The sequence below is a fragment of the Callospermophilus lateralis genome, unplaced genomic scaffold (assembly GCF_048772815.1).
Source record: "Callospermophilus lateralis isolate mCalLat2 unplaced genomic scaffold, mCalLat2.hap1 Scaffold_105, whole genome shotgun sequence".
NCBI classification, from domain to species: domain Eukaryota; kingdom Metazoa; phylum Chordata; class Mammalia; order Rodentia; family Sciuridae; genus Callospermophilus; species Callospermophilus lateralis.
Window position 1 is genome coordinate 3,841,357 of NW_027510702.1, and position 10,010 is coordinate 3,851,366.

Here is a 10,010-nt window from a genome sequence, read left to right on the forward strand (position 1 = left end):
TAATGTTTCAGTGGCATCAACTACAATGTAAAAGACATCCTTTACTCATTAACATTATCATAATCTGAAATATTGAATACACACCAATTTTTGGAATTTCATTATTTAACTTTTATTTAATAATATTTGTTATTCAAAATTCAAAAGTCATACTCAGATTTATGGCATAGTTTACCATCTTTTAAAACTAGACACATGTCTGTCTTTCAAGATATTTCCCTAATATTTTGTTAGTTTCCAAAGCAATGCCATTTTAAGTAGAAATATTCATTGCACAGTTCGGTGTGCTCAAAGTTTGTTGGTTGGTCTTTCCAATCATTATTGAAAAGTCAAGCTCTCATACTTGGGCCTCATTTTAGTCCCAAGGTCCAGGAGACTTATGCTACAACCAAGATTGCAGTGACCTGTTCTAGTTTCTATAAAATTCAATGAAAATTACTTGAATTTTTATTAAATTACATATTTTTAAATGTTTAAATAAACATGTAAATGAGTGGAACAATATTTAAAAGCATCACTTCTCAGTGTAACTTGATCAGTTCTGTTAACATTTTATTTCAAAAGAATATTTTTCAAACTTTTCCTCTGAGAAATCTGAGCACAGTCCAAGATCAATTCATGACGATATCAATACCTAAAAATAAGTAGAATGAAATTATTCAGAACTACAACATGCTTATTTCAGGGTAATCTCAAATTCTAAAAGATAATTTAAAAGTGTTATCTCAATATCCATCAAGCAAATGTGACATCAATTCAATGGGTTTTTCCTAATTTATGTTTAATTATTGCTTTTCTCTATCTTCCTGTTAGAGTATTACTACTTTTCATTTTTTTCTAAAATACTGAAAAAAAATGTAGACATAAAAACAAAGAAAATGAGTACCTATATTTTTATTCAAGGGTATATCTGCATGAGGGGTTTCTATTATTCAATGCTATTTTTAAATATCTCCTGGGATGGATATTTCAAAATTCTCCCTTATTATCTCTTGTTTGTCTGACAACTCAAGTTGTTATATTTTGGGAATTGGTAAGGGTAAAAAAAAAAAGCTGAATTCATTCCATGCCTAGACTTTAAAATGATAGAGTTGATTCCTTGGTAGAGCTGCAGTTTACAGTTAGGTGAATTAGTTGCCAGAAAAGTAACAGATATGATCCAATCATAAGCTAAGAGCAAGTAGCAATAATCTAAGGAATTTACTTGTTCTCCATTTGAAGCAATAGAAAAATTACTTATAACTGCTGGTTTTAAACTAATGCCATCTTAGTTTTCTAGTCTAATTGCAGAAAGTCTGAGTCATATCATTTAGTAAAACAAGGTGATTAAATTTGAATCAGGTAAGTTATGTTAGGTATTCTGTAAACAAATAATAGAAATAGATACAAGGGACAATGTCAAAATACAGCCATTGTTAAAAGTTAATTTTTCAGTCATTCAATCAAAATTGAAATTTATCTATACTGATCTGCGATCTATTTGCAAAAGTTAAATGTTATTGGAAATAATTACCAATTTGTCTAATGTGTGACATTTGTACTCAAAATAAATAAGAATACCAAATCAGTCACTTGGATAAATACATACTCTGTGTGTGTGTGTGTGTGTGTGTGTGTGTTGTGTGTGTGTGTGATTCAGAAAGAAACCAATGCAGACTATATGCATGATGTATTTTGATTGTATGATCATGTAAATGTGTAGAAAACAAAATAATTAGATGAGATGCAAAGTTTACAATTAACCAGAGAAGTCAAGCACATTAAGAAAATAAAAACAAGATTATGAGGTTTAAAACAGGTGGCAGTAAGATAGCAATATTTAAGAGCACATTTTGTTCTATTTTTAGCCTTTTTTTCAGTTACTCTTGGATACACACAATATGTACTTACATGCAGATATACATTTAAACACAAATACATACAAATTTCTGGCAAAACTGTATTAACCACAAGTCATCACAATAACAAAACAGTACTCCACAATATTATTATCAAAAAGCCACCTAGATTATACAGCAATGATATCTTCATATATTCAGGATTAGTATCGTGATTATAAGCTCCTCCAGATTCTCCCTTCTCTATTGTGAGTTTATATGTCTCCTGAGTTCCTGTTGGGTTAGCCATTAGAGAATCATAGCACAGGACTGATGGGTTTTAGAAGAAGAAGGTCAAAGTAGTCCCCTACTTACCACTTTGAAATCCTGCCTAGTGATTGCTATAACTCTGCACCAAAGGTCATTGCTTCTCCCAGTGTGGCTAATTCTCCAAAATGCTTTTTTCTTTGGGGCTCTAATCCTCTTCTTCCCTTCTATCGTTTCACAAATGCAATGATACTAACTTCAAGTTCAAGCACTATTATGATTCTCCTATATACCACCCAAGATTTTGAAATTATTTTTTGCAAATAAACTCTTTGAAAGTTTCCAATTTGTGTGTGCCATTTCTTTCCCACTGGACTCTGTCTCAATGAGATAAAGATATTCAATTCCAGATTTTGACCAAATGCAAACAGTGGAAAAGGCAAAATTTCTCATATAGAAAATATACCTGAATATGTACATAAGCAGCTGAAAATTGTGTCATTTTATATAAATAGTAACTTTACCAGGAAGAAGGGGAGATGCCAAGAATGAACATGATGTCAACTATCATTATGGTGATCATTTAATTAGAATATTCTCTAGAGCTTCCTGATTCTCAAGCTTTGTTTTCACTATGATTTAGAACCCCCTGAGAAAATTGTAAGAGTCCCAGGCCTTCTCCATAAATGTTTTGATTTAGCAGAGTAGGAACAGTTCATAAAACTGAATTTAAATATCACACCAGGTGATCCTACTGCGGGTATTTTAGGGAACAGAATTTGAAATACATACATTGGCATAAATAAAAAGATTGTTTTTCTTAAAAGAAAAAAAACAAATAAAAAAGAAAGAGATAAAATAACAATGTAAACTTCATAACTATTATAAATGGCAATATTTTTCTAAAGAGCTGGTTGAGCATTTTTGCTAAACAATTACTGCCTTTTTTACAGACTGATTGAAATAAAATATGGTTCCAGAATAGGTTTCTAAAGAAGGATTCAGTTTTATGGACAAAACACTTGTGATTTCATATATGACAGATCTTTTTTTCTATGATTATGAGAAGGAAGTACAATAGTCGAGACACAATGGATTTAAAGATGCACCATAAATGTGTTTTCTGTGATTATGTCAAATAAGATTTGGGGAAAAAAAAGTAATTTGAAGATTAGTCTTAAAATCAATATTAAGTTATTTTACAATACCCCTAAATGTCTCACAATTGTAAATTTATAATATGTATAATTAAAAAATTATGAAAACATAATATGATTATATTTTTAACAGAATTTTTTCCTTTCTAATATAACAATAGAAAGTAAAATGATTTTTGGTTTCTCAAAATTATTCCCACAATTTTCAAAATATTTAAGATATAGTACATCTGGCTAATATTTCTCAAAATCCAGTCTTCCCCTTATACCTTGGCAAAGTTTGCCCTGTCAGTACACCACCCATGCTAATATTTATGTGATAATTTTTCTATTAATGGTTTTTAAATCAACTCAATTTTCTTTCTTTTCAATTTTCTCCAAAGAATAATGTATTAAGTCATTGATCTCATATTCTCGTTGTTTTAATAAGCCTGAAATATAAAATTATTTGTCAAATAAATGACTCATCAATATGACATGAAATAATTTTGCATGTCATCAATGTTACATGTATTGTAGTTTCTCAGATGTTAATTGTCAGCATACTGTTTCTAGATTGAGTTCTAACTTTGGAGAATTACTTTTACAATATTTTAAAGTAAGAAATAGTGAAATAAAACCCTTGACTAAATGTCATAGAGATGCATATCACAACTCTTCCTTCATACTGTGTTTTTTTTAAAATTTAAATTTTAGAAAATGTATTAGAGTTGTCTACCAAAACATGACTAATGAAAAGCAAATCACAGAATGAAATATATATCAATGCAGACCAGGACTGGAGCTCCCTTTGTATTATCCACTGAATGTATCTCAGTATATGATTTGATATAGTCTGTCACATCATATTTCTGTTCCATTTTACACATAATGTGACCCTGGAAAACATTGTTGAACATTTGTATTATTTCCTGATCAATTTCCCTTGTACATTTTGAAAATAGAGATTGCTCTTTATCTGAATACTTCTATTTAATTAAAATCATAAAACTGAAGACCAAAGTGTTTCAGAGAAACAACTCTTTTAACTGTCTTCTTTCCAAAGAAATAATAAGCAGAACAACAACTTTATTTGTGAAATATATCTAGATGTTACATAGAAAATATCCTTTCCATCTATCAATTAGAATTTTCTTTCAAGTTGAACATCTCTATAAGACTTTACCCCAAATAGAATTTATTTGTTATTCATAGATTGATTGCTTTAGTAATTGTCTTTATTATTGTTATTATTAATGGGAGCTAAATTTTACTGAATGCTCATTTCATGTGATTATGCACTTATATATTTTACATCTCACTAGAACTTTATGGTTACCTATGATGTCAGTATTATGAACATTATTTTAAATACCTCACAATTTGCATATGTTCAAAAGTATTTTAGTTATGAAGATAGAATTTGCATTCATATCTGACAATATCTTTCAGCAAAATAAGTTAGAAGTAAAGATTTTGAATTAAAAATTAAGTTGTATATTATATTAAAATGCTCTCTCTTCCCATGAAGAATTTTAAAGCATCTAAATAAAATGTTTACATAATGTTTCTAATGTAGACATAATCCATCAGAACCATTTATCTAAAAAAAGGCTTCCATTATTCACCAGCTTAAAACTGAATAGATTTTTAGTTTCTTATCTGCTTACAGTAATCCTCTTCCTTCCACAAATAATTAATTACCAAGCTCATCTTCAGCAGGAGGGCAAAAAAAAAAAAACTGGCAAAAAAACCTAGTAAAAATGTTTTTACAGATAATGACAGGAGTTTTCTCCTTATCCAAATAAAATCAAATTTCTCTTCAATGAACTTTATTTCCTGAGTGTGACACTGATCACTGAGATGTTTAGAGTATATACCACTTTGTCCATGCTCAGAATATAAATTTTTATTATAAATTTTAGGAAATGTATTTATGCCTCAAAAACAATAATTGCATATATGAGGTATTTCAGGTTACTAAAGGTAAACAAAATCTATGAGTAAAGGACATCTAATGATTTGAAATATCGCAAATTAAGCTGAAAAGAGTCAAATCCGTGAAGTACCAGTTGCCAAATACTGGATAATTCCTACCAGCACGTAGAAATTCTAATTTAAGAATATCTACAGACTGTGCTACATTTCTTGCCAGCAGGAGGATTTAGCCAGAAGACTAGGCCATATTGTGAATAGTACATCCTCATTAAGGCCAGACACTAGATGGAAATTTCTCTTCAATTTTACACCTAATTACTGAAAATTTTTAGAGAATTTTTTTTTACATATTTGGGCAAACATACTAGATCTGCTAACTAACATATATTTTATAGCCAAAATATATTTGAAAATTCAGTATTATTTTAGTCTCCATTTATATCTTCACATGAAAATAAAATGAAAATATGGTGAATTCTGTTATTAAGATATTAAGTACAATAAAAATCAGTTTTAGGGAGTGGCTATAGCTCAGTGATAGAGCACTTCTCTGGCATAACTTCTTTTGTTTGCTTCTCAAAACTGAAATAAACAAACAAAAAAGTCCGAGAATAGACCAAGAAAAGAAAAAAAGAAAAGTAAAAGCAGTATATTTATTTAATAGAAATTTAAAATAATACTAAGCCTGTGTTAAACTTTTTACCTGTATTTGTGATCATGCAAGACATGTAATAGTCTTGACACTTAGAAACTACTAGTGAGCTCAGAATCAAATGTGCTTCCCAAATTCTGTACAATGTTTTGCTTCACATGTAAAACAATCTACTAGACAAATCTCACTTCTCCACATAAATATCCTCTGACCTTATATTTCTAACTTTTAGTACACTTATTCTTGAATGACACAAATATTAGATGATTCATATTATTTGCAGAGAGAATCGATATTAGAGGTATAAAATAAATTGTTGAAGACTACATATATAGGGTTTCATATATTTATTTTTGTTTTGTTTGTTCCATGACCAGGTATTTGTGGCTAAAGAGATTTTTATCAAGTGACTGGGCAATTTTTATCTTAATTTCAACTATTTTTGTCCTACTCTAACAGAAACTAATTTTTTTTAAAGAACATGATAGAGTCACAATATTTTAAGTTTATATGACCATATCCAAAAAACAGAGACAATGCCTGCTAGGTTTTAAATAATGAATATTAAAACTATCTTAGGTACTAATTCTTCTTTACCTAAATATAGAATATCTTTATGAATAAAATCATAATGTTGACTGAGAACATTATATTGAATTGCTGAGAAAACACAATAGATTGTGTACCTTCTCCTTGGAAGGCAAGGACAGAATTCTTTAGATTTATTACCATGGAAACTGACACCAGAGAAGTCCCCTCGGGATAAGGTGAGACTTAGAAGTAGTTTTATGTCACAGAGAGATATTGTCAGAAGGGTGTATGTATTGATATGCTTAGGATAGTCTAGGGGATGAGGGATAAAGTATAATGAAATTAACTCATATAATCAGTTCAGGAATCAAAAGTCAATGGAATAAAATAATGATGTCAAGATGTGGGTACTTTTTATAATGGACTAAAAGCCTACTTTCAGTGAGGCTTGACTGTTGTAGATTCCCCTTAGAATAGATTAAAATGTGCCCTAGTCTAAGATCACAAGGCTTCATGTAACCTGGCACTATAACTCCAAATGTTTTCTACCATTGCCTTCACAGCTCACTATATTCCATTCATGTAGGTCCCACTCCTACTTCTTGGCCTTTGGATTGTCAATGTCTACTGCCTAGAAACTTATGGTCCAGTAGCTTATGTTACTCAGATTTTTACTTAAACTCCCTCTCCCTTTAAAGTGGCTTCCTGGTTATTACATTCAAGTCCTAGAACTGCCCAGATCCAAGGACACAATATTAAAGATTATATCAGTGAATCCCACAATGCTCTAAGGTGATATAAAAAAGAATTCTATAATCTGTTTCTCCTATAAAGTGTAGATAAACAGGAAAGTTGCCTAATATTTCAGCACCTTAAAAATGCCTGACATTTAGTAGGCAAAAATATTTATTCCCTATGTATATTCATTTTAGTCAATTTTTATCAAATGCCTCTGGAGAAACAAGCCATACCTAGATCTCAGTGGATTGCACATAAGAGTTATTTCTTCTTTGTGTTTTATGTTTTTCTGTGTCAGTTATAAAGCCCTAGTCTAGGACTCAAGATGAAAGGGTAGTCCAGAGGGGTCACCTTATTATTGAGACTGGGTAAACAAGAAAGAAAAGAGGATGAAATAACACAAAGTATGTCATGTATACTTGCATTTTGTTGTCAAGGTTGACTTCAGTAAGAACGTATCACAATGGTCAGGAATGTATAATCCTGGTAGCACCCTAGTACAGGCTGCTTCCTGTGATATGTAATACACACTAGAGTATGCTGTACCTGCCTGTCTGTATCTACAAGAAAGACTAGATAACTATAAACAATAATGCAATCTATCATAACATTAAAATTGATAAGTTCCATAAAAAGTACCATAAAAAGCCATAGACACATTATTTAAATGTGCAACTACACTCGTCCCCCACTCTCATAAGTACAATTAACATGCTCAGCTAAATAACATTGAAAACTTCTTCTAAATATATGTATTTCATGAATTTAGGATATTGATTTTAAGATAACACTGTTGTTTTTATGTATCCCTAAGGAAGGAATAAAAAACAATAAGTACACAGAATATTAAGAAGCATTTAGCAAATAGATTAAAATGAGACTAGTGCATGGATATTAAAATCCATAAAAGATGACAGTAAAATTTTAGATATCAATTATTCAAACTGAAGATACTTCTGTGCAAACTGTGTGTCTTTCTTTGACCTAATAAAAATTAACTAAGCAAACTAATGGGAGCATATTTAATCTACTTAATTTCACATTTTCATAGTCACTTGATTTTGATTCATAAATGATTGTTGCTATTTCAAAGAAAATATCTACTTTTCACTTGGGCTGACCAACATATCCTTTCATTTGAGAAAAACCCTGGGAGCTAGAGAGTAACTATTATTATTATTATTATTATTATTATTATTATTATTATTACTATTATTAATTGGGATTGTCAGTAACAAGCAATGCTTCTTTGGAAATGAAGACTGACCTGCCTGTTTCTCAGTTTTACATCCTGTAGAGTAACAGAACTGAAATAGTGCAGAACTTTGCAAGTAAGCTCAATGGAGTCTTTAGATTTGCTTGATGCTATTCAATAAAGGGATGGGAACCTGAAGCAAGTGGAGATATAAATTTTCCTTTATCTGGCCTATGGGTTTTCTATACATGCTGCCTAGAAATTTATGGCCCAATTCTTCATATTGTTAATTTTTGGTTGTTATTTAGATTTTCACTCAAACTCTATGTCCTTTAACGTGTCTTCCTGATCATCATGTTCAAGTCCTGGAGCTACCCAGTTCCAGGGATACAGTATTCTATATTTTCAGTGATGCCTACATTCTAAAATATCCTTTTTTTAATTTCAATTTTTGACTTGTTTATACTTTGTTTTTCTTATAAAATATAAGCTTCATGCCTGTGTAATAATATCCACTATTCAAGAACTGAATTCACAGATTAATAGTGCTGCCTTATAAACTTTGTCCTGAGACAATGTTAACCTTGTCAGTATACTTTATTGATAACAGAGTGCTTAATGATTTCCATGCAGTCTCCAGGAGACCAGCAAGAACTCTCTGCCAATGGCAGGGGTCACATGACAATACTTGTCCTATGTGACCAGAGACTATAGGAAGCTTGGGCCTATCCTCCATTTTCACTCCCTGATTCCATGGTGTTCCTCACACAATATAATATGTCTGACCCAAGAAAGAAAGCTATTTTTGGTGCTCTGTGAAGAGGAAGAATGATAGGAGATTGCATTTAGCTTCTTTGAATTCATGCTGTGAGGCAGGATTTGAAAGTGATTATGACTCTTCCTTTAACACTGTTGATATATGGTACAATTTGCAATATTCACATGCACAAATAATTAAATGCATGTAAACAATACTATGTGTAAACAAAATGAAATATAAAGTTTCAGATGTTTAGTAGGAGATATTTTTTTTTCCTGATTGTCTTGGAAAGAATTGCTTAGTAACAGGCATTTTCAGGTTGGGAATTTGAAAAATTTGCATTTTTATTTCAATTTTTGAAATAAAATATAATATAGGTAATATAGATGAAGTATATGCTTATAGTAAAGTGCAAGGAAAGTCTGGGCATGAAAGATAAGAGTACTATTTTTTGTTTTGTTGTTTTGTTTTGTTTAATTTTTTTCTGCCAAAGACCTTTTCCTCTCCATTTCTGACTGCAGTTCATATGCTATTGTAATATTTACCTGCCCTCTTTCAAAAGATTAACAGGTAATTAAATGTCTACTGTTATATACTTACCTGGCAGGAGACAGATCACGATCACAAAGGTGGTTATCACATGTGAGGCACTCTGGACATGTTGACCCCTATGATTTCCCCAAATGGGGGAAAATCAACTGCATAATTTGTGGTTGTGGGAGACTGCATTGGCATTTTTTTTAATGTCTACTTTTAGGAAGTTTATATTATTAGACTGAGGAGGCACAAAATCATAGAATAAAAAATTACATGTGGTATTTTAAGAAGAAATTAAATTGTGTAGTATATTCAAGAGTACCCAAATGAGGCTTGTGTCTTTTAGCCAAGGAAGATAAGAAGGCTTTTCTGAGGGTATAGAATTTGTTTTGAGAAAAAGTAAAAGCAAAATATATAACTGAAAGAATGACAATGCAAT

General features: G+C 30.8%; 1 pseudogene; it reads left to right on the top strand.

The window, feature by feature from the left end:
* Positions 1-9,626: 9,626 nt before the first annotated feature.
* On the top strand, positions 9,627-9,776 carry LOC143386251 (U1 spliceosomal RNA; annotated as a pseudogene).
* The last annotated feature ends 234 nt before the right edge of the window (positions 9,777-10,010 follow it).